Source organism: Heptranchias perlo, chromosome 10, assembly GCF_035084215.1.
Source record: "Heptranchias perlo isolate sHepPer1 chromosome 10, sHepPer1.hap1, whole genome shotgun sequence".
Taxonomy (NCBI): domain Eukaryota; kingdom Metazoa; phylum Chordata; class Chondrichthyes; order Hexanchiformes; family Hexanchidae; genus Heptranchias; species Heptranchias perlo.
In genome coordinates, this window is record NC_090334.1 from 65,236,882 (window position 1) to 65,249,209 (window position 12,328).

The 12,328-nt window shown below is 40.8% G+C and overlaps 1 protein-coding gene across 1 annotated transcript in view; it reads right to left on the bottom strand.

Annotated features, from left to right (window-relative positions):
- si:dkey-87k14.1 (leucine-rich repeat transmembrane protein FLRT2) overlaps positions 1 to 8,674 on the bottom strand; it is a 58,587-nt gene extending 49,913 nt beyond the window's left edge. Inside the window, exon 1 of the mRNA XM_067991964.1 lies at positions 8,492 to 8,674. The gene's annotated coding sequence lies outside the window, so the exon portion shown is untranslated. The remainder of the gene's footprint in view (positions 1 to 8,491) is intronic.
- Positions 8,675 to 12,328: the final 3,654 nt, after the last annotated feature.

A 12,328-nucleotide genomic window follows, 5' to 3' on the forward strand; every position in this document is an offset into this window, starting at 1 on the left:
TTTTTTCAAAGAGCCGGCACAGGCATGTCAGGCCGAATGGCCTTCTTCTGTGCTTTAGGGTTCTATGCTTCTATAAGGTGCAGGTGCCAGAATTGCAATTGTAACTTAATATGAGCAACTTCCCAGCCCCAAGCATGGAGGAAGAGTACAATCCAATCAAACCTGAATTTGCTGTTCTGTGAATGGTGGTATGCTGACATGTCTCTGGAGAGCCGGGGGTGGGGGGATGGGATTTTTTTTGGCAGATCATGAAAATAATCCCAAATCGTAAATATTTCACAGGCCTTTTCAGGCCTGCAGCTTCTTTAAGCCTCTTTTTTGACTAATATCCTCTCATTAAAAGAAAAGAGAACTTGGAAGCTGTTAAAATAGTTAAAGAAGTCTGATAGTACCATAAACCAAAAGATCATGCTATGCTCCAACCAACTATTATATATTGTAAACAATGTTCTTTTTAATTGCTACATTTTCAAAAATGAACAAATATCAAATATAACACTAATGATATTGATCTAAAGAAAAGAAAGACTTGCATTTAAATAGTGCCTTTCATGACTCCAGGCTGTCCCAAAGCACCAAACAGCCAATGAAGTACTTTTGAAGCGTAGTCACTGTTGTAATGTAGGAAACGCGGCAGCCAATTTGCACACAGCAAACAGCAATGTGATAATGACCAGATAACCTGTTTTAGTGATGTTGGCTGAGGGACAAATATTAGCCAGGACACCACGATAACTCCCCTGCTCTTCTTCAAATAGTGCCATGGGATCATTTACATCCACCTGAGAGGGCAGTTATTTAGTTTAACATCTCATCCAAAAGACAGCATCTTCAACATCGCAGCTGAAATGACATGCTCAAGTCTCGGGAGTTGGGCTTGAACCTACAATCTTGATTTGGAGGTGAGAGAGCTACCTTAAAACCCCATACATTGTAGAAGGAAAGGAAGAATGAAGAATATAAGAAGTTTAACAGTTTAAGATCCTGGGAAAGAATGAACAGGTGTAGTAGACTATGCAATGAATCTTGATTTCAAAACATTGAGGATGCAGGGAGGACTGAAAGAAGAATGTTCAGAGGAGCAATGACTATAGAAGCATCGATAAAACAGACCAAGACATGAAAGACTGTGATGAAGCGAAAGCAATTGGAGGCCAGTGGAGATGGAAGAAATGGCTGTCAGATGACAAGCTTTTCTTGTACACTGTCCAGGAGTGCCCAAGAGGTGCTAGTTTAATCACAAAGGCTATATTTTTCTATCTGTTACATGGAAAAGTCGAAAAGCAATGAGCTTCATTCATGTTGTGAGTAATGTTGTGGTCCAGCAGAAGTAGTTTCTGAACACTGTTTGCTTCCCAAGAAGCACCCTACTGCTTGTCTCATTCTCCCAAACTAATTACACAATAAAGCTAATTTCTTCCTGTTAGACAACTATAGCTGAGTTAACTGAAGACTGTGGCAAGCACTAATAAAAAGCACAATTGTTGTCAGTAAAACTTGCTAAGCTTTAGTTGACCAATATTTTCAATTACATTTACACTTGAAAAATGTATTTATTTAGAGTAATGTTTACACTTAATTTTCTTTGACCGTAAAATTAAGAGTTTAATTATATATGGAGCACTTATAAGGACCAATTAGATACAATGCAAGAGCTTAATGAAATAAAGAGATGGGTATGTACATGCTTGTTAAATTTGAGTACATACATCATGATTATAATGTTGCATTTGAAAAGGTTGCTAACAAAATTCAGTACACATCTAATTAATATTATTCAAATATTATGATGTGTTTAATACTTAGTGCAAGACCATTATCCAACCACATATATTTCAGAAGTAGTGTGTTCTAAAATTGGGTAGTACAGTGATAACATACTACCATAAAATCCTTTCATCTCTGGGACCTGGGTTCAATCCAACTCGGGTTGATGAGATGAAAGCCTTCACTCTCTGTTGACTGTAAGGTTGCTAATAACATTAAATTGGCAATCTCACTGATAGAGGCCACAAGGGTGGCTGGTGTGTGGGAAGCAGAAAAATTCACATTGATTGAGTAATGGGGTGCTCTCCTGAACATAAAAGGAACCTTACTTTGCATCCGACGCATACTATATGAGATCTTGGGAGTGCTTTATGTTGACACTGGGTGATGTATGTTCCATTCCCCGACATTAACATCATGGATTGGAAAAAAAAACGAGAAATTGTAGGAATAAAAACAGAAAATACTGGAGAAGCTCAGCAAGTCAGGCAGCAACTGTGGAGAGAGAAACTGAGTTAATGTTTCAGGTTCAAGACCTCTCGTCAGACCAGAACGTTCAGTTCTGACAAAAGGTCTTCGACCTGAAACATTAACTCTGTTTCTTTCTCCACAGACGCTGCCTGACTTGCTGAGCTTCTCCAGTATTTTCTGTTTTTATTTCAGATTTCCAGCATCCGCAGTATTTTATTTTTGATTTAGAAATTGCAGGAATTGGGTGGTGAAGTAGGATAGACACTAACCTTTCATTCTAGATTGATGGGATGAAAGTTTCTTATGTCTGCCTGTTGTAAGTATCTTTAAGTGAACCCGTAGGATAACACCGGGTTGCCGCAGTGTCATGAACCCTGACACAATTAATAAACACCCAATTATACAAATTAAATCAGAATACAATTATACAAATTAAATCAGAATACAGTTATCCTCATCAGCTATGCACTCGAGTCCCCATGGGGCCCACTGGTCATGGAAAGCCTCAAGTGTGCTGGCAGACACCGCATGCTCCTTCTTTAGGGCCACTCGGGTGCGGAGAATGCTGCAGAAGAGAGGTAGACAGTCGGAGCGACCGGCCCCATGGGCCGTGTCTAACTTGAACCTGTAGATGGTCACTTTGGCCTGCCTGTTGTAAGCAACTTACGTGAAATGAGTTTAGTCAGTCTCAGTCCAGTTGATAGTAAGTCCAATGGCCTAATTTGGCACCAAGCAACACTAAATCCACACTCTCACTCAGGCTGGTTAACAGGGAAAATGGAAAAATATCATGTTGGTACTATAAAGGCGCTCTATCAACACTGAGATTGAGAAACATTTTTGGTGCAGAGCAAAGGAGGTCTTACTCTTCATCTAACCATGCAACATCTGACCTGAGAAGCACGACATTCTGTGTTCAAAATGTAAAGTGTACCATTACCCAGTAGTAAATTCCCACACCTCAGTGAGCACAAAATTCAGGGGGAGAAAAAAGGTTTAAAAAAACAATAGAAGTTGGATATTCTGCTGAAATTCTCATGAACATATCAGCAAAATTTCAGCAGAATATCGGCATATTGGACTGCATGGATACAGTATAGAGGAAAATTGGGAAGGAAGGAGCCAACATCAATTAGGGAGCCCAAATGATTCTCTGCCCATTTAAATGAATGGACCGAAAATCGGGTGGTGACCCTTCCAGTACCAATCCGTCTATTTGCTATACCTAGGCAATCCAATGTACCCAGGAAGAGGAAAATCTGCCCCAACACCCATACATGACGGGGGTGGGGGGGGTCGAATTCAACTTTGCTAAGGCACAAAAAGGGCAATAGTGGATCGATCATCCGTTATGCACCTTGTCCGAGTTTCCTTTCCATTGAAGTCAAAACATAACATTATCTGCTACTCTATCCCTTAATTCTTCTGCATATGGACACAGCTCTAACAGGTAGTGATTCATATGGTTGCGTTGGATCATATGCATCAGTGCCCACCAGCACTCATGTTTTCAGGATTAGTGGAAGGGCACCTCCCTTGCATGGACCCAGCAAGTTGAAGTGCCACTTGTGCTTCTTTGGCACCCACCTGCATCTTAAAAGTAGGAATTCTGCCAGCTACCCACCTGTGGGGAGGGGTTAGTTACCCAAGCCTCCCAACCCCGACCCCAGCATTGCCCCGATTAGCCCTCCATACAAGAAGTCAGATCCAAGGGATGAGGATGCTGGCCAGACCTAGATTCTGTTGTTTGGGCCCAAATGTACCTTCGGCAAGGCCGTTATGCCTCATCTCACTTAGTGTACCACCAACCACCGATACATTGGGTCTCCATCCAGGGCCAGGAGTGGTAACTCCCGTCTGACCCATCACTCGCCTTATAAGGAGCGGATGGGAGTTCCAATCCTTACATGGCAACCCAAAAACTCGCAGAAATGGCACAAACCAGATGTAACTGGATCTACTGGCTGGGTCTTCTGCTGAAGTTACCGGATTCTAACTCATTGGATCTTGTTAAATCATAGCAAAGAAGCTGAATTAATAGAAATATGAAGCAATACATCTACTCTATGAACTTAATGTTCTACAATTGCTAATCATATTGGTGGGTAAATCTTATTTTCAAACTGAATTGTTCTAAAGCTTTGAAACTAACAAAACCTCTTGCTCATCAGATTTAACCTTTCATGTCATTAATGAGTTGATATGGCAGCAACTTTGGGTTCTTATATGAATACAATTCAGATCTATATACAAACCAATCCTATTCAAAATGCATTTTGTTCAACCTGTATTATGACTCATTTATGTCTCATTTCCAACTCCTACACATGCCATATGCTATAAACTCGATAAGTTGAATGCCCATAATAGCAAAGGTGCTGATATTTGAGAGCGGGATAAGCTGTGTTGGCGATGGAAGAATGTCTAACATCTCAGATATTTAACAGCAGCATGTTATTGGTATCTCATACTATACAAATGGAATGAAGCTTCTGGTATGCTATTGTACACAGTTTCGTGCAGATGAATGGGATTAATGCGAAATTTTATAGTAACGTTTTTATAAAACTAATAAATCTTCAAAAGTTTAGATTGTGCAATATCAGAGACCTACTTATCAAATTAGTGGAAAACAAATCAATAAAAAGGCTTGTACATGAAGTGAAATTGCTTTTGCTGAACGATCTAACTGTTGTAAATGAACAAAAAAAAAAGCCTCGAGATTGTCACCTCATATTACGCAGCGATGTAGCTGCGGGAAGTATTTACTGCAATTTCTGCTGAAGATACGAAATACAAGTCTTTTGCGAGCTGTAGAACACCTCTCAGCGAACTCATTACCAGGGACTAAGAATATATCCTAATCATGTCCACCACCTGCTGAAGAAATGCGAAAAGCACTTTTCCTAATGCGTTCCGCTATCTTTAGCCCAGACTTTCAGAGAAGTTCACAGTGAGTCGCATCGATTCACTGCGAGACAAATGGATTGAATGTATCTACTCTGGCTGCCAAGTATCCGAGATAAGCACGCTGACAGGATGAATTGCTGAGAATTAGGGTCGATAGAAAATGCAACAGTTGACCGTTGCTTGTAGTTTAATGTGACAAAGGAAAGTGACAAAGTCTCTCAAAACGCACAAACTTTTGAAAGAAAAGGGATAGAGAGAAAAAAAAATCTGCCGGGATTCCAAAAATAGTTTCAAGCAAACAAAACTCCCGTATTGCTTTTGGTATGTGTCTCTTTTCTGTCGGACACATGAATAAACAAGACAACAAAAGCGAATGGTGGGAAGGAAAACAGCAGCATTTCAATATTGTACCCACACAGTAATCATCAGGCTATTGCACACTGGGGGGTTTGTTGTCATTAAATTGTCTCCACATGCCAAGAGACCTCACACGTAATGAACCAGAAAACAAAAGCGCAGCACACGACAGGTGATGATATATCTCCCCAGCAGCTTCTCTTAGAATCCCAGTGGCACCCAGCCATCCCATTGTGACTTTATATATATATATATGTCTTATATAGAGGCTGCAATAATCCAAGCTGTTACGCAGGTAATAAGGATGAATTATTTTAAGTCACTTATTAAAGCGCAGCTGGGTAAGTAAGGGAACGATGGATTCATCAATTCTGTCATCGTGCCCATGTGCAGAACAAAAATGTTCAACTATGAACAGCGCAGCGGTTTTAAACACGAGTACAATCGACTTTTTAAAAAAATCAAAATGACACCTATCCCTCAAGTACTGAAGTGTTTTGCACCTTCTAATCTATAATTAAATGTCACAATGGAACATTAAGCATTCTCTTTCTATATTTAGCTTTATTGATCCAAAATACTAATGGGTTTCAGACAAGTTTTACCCTTTGATACAAAATGAACGACATAGGCCTGTGAAAACTATTTGTTCTAATATCTAGTCAGGCCTTGAAACTTTTTGGATATGAAATTTGAAGATTTTCTGGTTTCATGTTAAACTTGCGTGAAGTTTTGGTGTAAAAAAAAACTAATTCTCTGACGAAACATTCAGCTTTTCGTTTTATTTCAATACTCCCTGCTGTGTCTTATGTTAGTATCATTAGACTGGATTTATTTTGTATATGTGGTTTCCTCTTTGGGTATTTTTGTGAGTCAGTTTATTTGTTTTCTGTCACTAGGGAGTTTTTGTCTTTTTTCCCTTTCACTATCTGCATGCATCACTATTTTAAAATAGTTGCATGTGTTTTCCAGCGAATAAGCCTGATTCTGTTAGTTACATAGAATTTACAGCACATAAACAGGCCACTCAGCCCAACTTGTCTTTGTTGGTGTTTATGCTTCCTCCCACCCTACTTCATCTAATCCTATGTGCATATCCTTCTATTCCTGTTTCCTTCGTGTACTTAGATAGCGTACCCTTAAAGGCTTCTATGCTAGTCCCCTCAACTCCTCCATGTGCTAACAAGTTCCACATTCTAACCACTCTCTGGGTGAAGAAGTTTCTCCTGAATTCTTTATTGGATTGATTAGTGACTATCTTATATTTATGGCCCCTAGTTTTGGACTCCCCCATAAGATGGAAGCATCTTCTCTATGTCTACTCTATCAAACCCCTTCATAATTTTAAGGACCTCTATTAGGTCACCCCTCGGCCTTTTCTTTTTCTAGAGAAAAGAGCCCCAGCCTGTTCAGTCTTTCCTGATAGTTATAACCTCGGTTGCCAGAACTGCTGGTGTGCATCTGGTTTAGTATGAGTACAGACTGAAAGATCAGCTCCCTTGCTTTGTCAGGCAATGATTCCTTTTAGCAATTTAGAAATGTGCTCGGTGGATGAAAGGTCATATTAATATAAAAAGACATAGCCCGGCTTAACGCGTAGTGTTCATTTATTTGTCTTTCCTCTTCTACTAACTATTCTCGTTCTACTGGACATCTGGGACTAGTAATGAAGACATTTCTTTCAGCGTTCTCTCGCTGAGAGTCTGAAGGATTTAACCATTCGCAAAAAGAGCACAATCCCGTGAAAGAATTTTAAAGAACATCTAACTTTTTCTTATTGAAACGTTTGTTTTCTTACCCCTGGCATATTGGATCAATACGAGGGCAGTTTGTCACAATGGATAATAAAGAGACCAACGCATAACTTGACAGTTTAAAGCTTCTGTTTATTTAACAAGTGAGAAAGTGGACATAGTTCCAGATTGCAAGGACATTTTTTCACTTGTAAAATAGAAGTCAGATGACAGTTACCTGACCATATTTTTTATTTATAATATTTTTTGCATGCCATTGCAACCAATAACTCCCCTTTTTTGTCCTTTACTTTCATGGTTTAATTTTCACGACGGAAAATGAAAGTCGCGTTATCAGAACTTTCGCGATGCAGGTAATTTAACAGACAAGGATAAAAGAAAAAAAACTGCAAATGCTTTGAAATCTGAAATAAGAAGGGGGAAAAAGTGCTGGAAATACACGGCAGGTCCGCCAGCATCTGAAAAGACAAATGGCAGGCTCAAGTTTCGGGTGTGTAGACCCTTGGTCAGAACTGTCCTGTGAAATGACTACACCTGAAATGCTCGCCTATCTTTTCTCCATCCAGCAAGCTGATGAACACGCCGCGTGTTTTCAGCGATTCAACGGGTAACGTATTTGGTGATTTTGCAATTGTGCCAGAGCAGATTGTGGAAAAGGAATTGGCAATTTTAAATAAATGACAATTTGTGGGAATCATTCAGTGTGAATGCATTGTCGTGTTAAAGATAGGCAGAGAGCACATTTAAAAGAAAAAAAACACGAGCGAGGAGGAGAGACAGAGCACTTAAGGGAACAGAGAGGGCAATTGAAAGGGAGTGAATTAACCCAGCACTTTAGTAAAAGGTCCCGAAATGTCACATTTTGGTACGCACCAAATGTCCATGGTAATTACACACGATATCACAAAAATATATTGGTATTAGGTTTCCGTTGATCTTATTGTTATCGCATATCTAATGTAAACTGCCCTAAAGTTTTATTATAAATTATACAGATTGCATGATTAAATCTCTACTCCACTACGTGTTTAGAAGCAAGCTCGTCGGTGTTTCAATCTGAAGACTGAAAGCCTTGTTTAACAGCCATCTGCCTGATTTCTAAGCAACTCGACTTAATACTTTATGAATGAAGAATGCGCCTGCAGCTTTATCCTGTGCGAAGTAGAATTCAGCGCTCCCTCTGCCTCATTATGCCATTTACAACTCCGAGTCATTACAAGACAAACACTTACCTTAATGATTGCGCTAATTCAGTTATCTGATAGCTGTCAGTTTCTGCACACACAGCCGCACACAGATCCACTTTGCTCTTCTGAAGGGGAAACCTGTTGAGTTCTTGGGAACTGAATGAAGTTCAAGCACTCTTGGGCTCACAAGTCTGAAATGTGAAAACGCCCACTTGCTGATCTCACCAACCCACAAATGTAACTTAACTCTTCCAGGCCACTCATCAGCCCTGAATGTTGGGTTTCGCCAGTGCTGTCTTTGCTGAGCTCACAGGTGGAGTCAAGTTACACGGTGCCATGCTGTGGTGGAGGATGTTACAGCTTGATAAGGAGCAGCCCATTGTATCCTTCCTGCGCAGGGAGGATCTGGCTGAGTTAGAATAAGCCATAAAAAATATTTCCTTTCAGTATAAAAGAAATATAGTACTTTCCTGCACCGGAGTTTGTAACCTTAAGGGAGTATGTGTTGCAATTTTACAGCAGAGAATACCATAAGGGAATTATTTCTTAAATAATCTAATAAGGCTAAGGCAGTAGGTAGAATTGGTTAAGTAAAACGCACTTCAGTCCAGTTCAAATGTAACTATTTGTGTTCAAAGGATTTGAGACAGAAAGTCAGGCAACAGGTAACATTCTCACCTGAAATGAATGGGATTTGACACGCCTGCTCAGGTGGGCTAATGCCAAATATGGTGAAGTTTTACAGGTGCTATTTAGCTACACTTTCTTGTCTCTCTCTAGCATTCTCTCTCTTCCTGTCTTGATCTCCTGTTATCTACTTCAACAGATCATCACAGCTTAAGTTTCCTCCTGTAGTCCATTCATTAACGTAATTCTTTTCTTTTTTTATTCGTTCATGGGATGTGGGCATCGCTGGTGAGGACAGCATTTATTGCCCATCCCTAATTGCCCTTGAGAAGGTGGTGGTGAGCCGCCTTCTTGAACCGCTGCAGTCCGTGTGGTGACGGTTCTCCCACAGTGCTGTTAGGAAGGGAGTTCCAGGATTTTGACCCAGCGACGATGAAGGAACGGCAATATATTTCCAAGTCGGGATGGTGTGTGACTTGGAGGGGAACGTGCAGGTGGTGTTGTTCCCATGTGCCTGCTGCTCTTGTCCTTCTAGATGGTAGAGGTCGCGGGTTTGGGAGGTGCTGTCGAAGAAGCCTTGGCGAGTTGCTGCAGTGCATCCTGTGGATGGTGCACACTGCAGCCACTGTGCACCGGTGGTGAAGGGAGTGAATGTTTAGGGTGGTGGATGGGGTGCCAATTTCTGCGCCATTTTAACCATCCCTTAATCTATTTAGAATCAACATATGTACAACGGCATAAAAATAACACACACAGAGGAATTTTATGCGAAGAGATGAACCAGCCTCTACCAGAGAAAAGTAAATCCCATAGAATCCCTGGGCACGATTTTCAACTGGTGGCTGCCCTTTTCTCGCCTGACAAATGGGTGGCTGCCAGCTGTAAATGGGGAGGGGGGGGGGGGGGGTGAGAGGTAACACCGCGGTCACATCATTTGATGCTGGACTCGCCTGATTTCCAGGCGGATCTGTATGTGAGCGAGCAGAACACTCACCTCTTTTAGGTTGGAGGCTGCTGAAACGTGCAAATCAGAACCCCAATTGCAATTTTCAGGTACAAATAAAGTATGCACCGCTCACTCTCTGTTCATTTTTACCAGGTGCTGAGTGGCACAGCCACTCGGGACCGCTGGAGGCCGCTCAAAAAATTGGTCAAAGAAATTTTTAATTTTCATTTTTGTGGGGCAAGGAGGAGCAGGCATGCTGGGATTGCCTCCTTCCTTCGCCCCAGGCCCGACCTATTGGCCGGCTCAGCATGGGAGCCGGGCAGTATTCAGCCCTTCCACAACCAGCTAGCTGCAGCTCAGCACCTGTTGGTGCCTGCAGCTCATCAGCAGCATTTAAATTGGTTCGGGCCTCCTGATGCCACCTTTGGGTGGGTGGTGTGGCTGCTCTGCTGATTTCATGCCCATTTTGGGCAGAAGTTGAAGACCGTTCCCCCTATTTCACCTGGAAAGCTGTTTTAAATTTGTCTTCATTCCAATCTTCCATTGCATTGGCGCTTGTTTTCGTTAACTATCTGCTTCACATTAATCAATATTTCAACTTTTGAACCCTTTTCTGACCATGAAACTGCTCTTATTCAATAGCTGAATTCTGTTTTACATTCTTTTCTGCTCTGTTCTGTTGCCTCACATACTATGTCTGAGTCTGTCTCAATTGCAGATAATGTGACAATACACAGACAAACCCGAGAAAGTTAGACAGGTATTCTGGAGTTTAGCTTTATATACTTTTGGGACAAAGAAGAGGGCTTGTGGAACCCTTCTTTGGGAAATTAAATTGATCAGGTGGAGACCACGGTAGGGCAGCTTATACATGCACTATGGGAGTATGGGCTTGATGGGCCGAATGGCTTTTTTCCCCCATTCCATGTGCTCTTATGTTCTTGTGACAAGGATATTTTGGTTACAAATCTCATCAAGAAATATTAACTTTCATGCTCCATGTGTAGTATAAAAACTCTGGAGTTAAATGTGTTTTCTTTTACAAAGGAAGTATAAGGAAATCATAATAAATAGATTTAATCCTATTTTTTGAATTAATATTTAACATGAACTTTGCAAAAATGAACATTGTAGGTTGACTGTTTTCTATGCTCGTAGGACCCGGATTAGGCTATTTGATTCATTGAACCTGCTCTGCTATTTTCTAAGCCATGGCAGCTCTATCTTTTTTTATCCTAATTTCTCCACTTCCATTAATACCTTTACTTCCCAAATAATGATCTAAGTCCCTTTTGGACACCTCCATGGTCTTGGCATCTGTGACCTTTTGGGGCCTTTGAGTGAAGAAATATTTTCTGAATTGGCTTTTAACCGGCTTAGCTCAAATTATGTCCCCATGTTCTGGATTCCCCTACTAAAAGCATAAGTCTTTTCATATTTATCCTTACACCTTAGTCAGATCAGCCCTCAACCTCCTCGGTTCCAGGGAATATAATTCAAGTTAATTCAATCTCTCATCCTAGCTCAGCTCTTCAACCCAGGTATCATCCTGGTGAATTGTCACTGAACTTTCTATAATGCCAGTATGTCTGTCCTAAGGTGGGTTGCTCAAAACTGAACACGGCATTCCAAATGATGTCTGAACAACACTCTATATAATTATCATAGTACTTCCTTGCTTTTATATTCTATATCTTTTGTGATGAAGCCCAGGATCCCATTAGCCTTTTGATCACTTTTGCATGACTTATGTACCTGGAACCCTAGAGCCCTTTGTTTATCTATCAATCTAAGTTTACCCATCTAAGCTATATTCGCCCTCTATTCCTATGTTCAATATGTACTACTTCACACTTTCCTCCATTAAACTGCATCTGCCATTATTCTGCCCACCCATTCAATGTCCTTTTGAAATTTTCTGCCCTCTCTTCACTGTACATGCTAGGTTTGTATCGCCACAAAATTTGGATATACTCCCCGCTATTTCCAAATCCAGGTAATTTATGTGTAGACTGAAAAGCTGGGACCTTAGCATTGATCCCCGGAGGAGACCATTTCTCATTACCCTCCAATCTTAAAATGTCTCTTTTTCCCTACTGCTCAGCCAGTTTCCTGTTGTGATTTAATAACATACGTTACTTTCTGAGGTATTGTGTCTGTTCCTACCAACGCAGAATGCAGAATCAGAACCTTCTTGGGGGTATGTCTGGGAAGTGGTGTGGCAACACCAATTTTAAAATTAGCACATTGTTGTAATATTATCTAACTAAATTAGTACTGAATTTATACAGATAGTGGGCCATAATTTG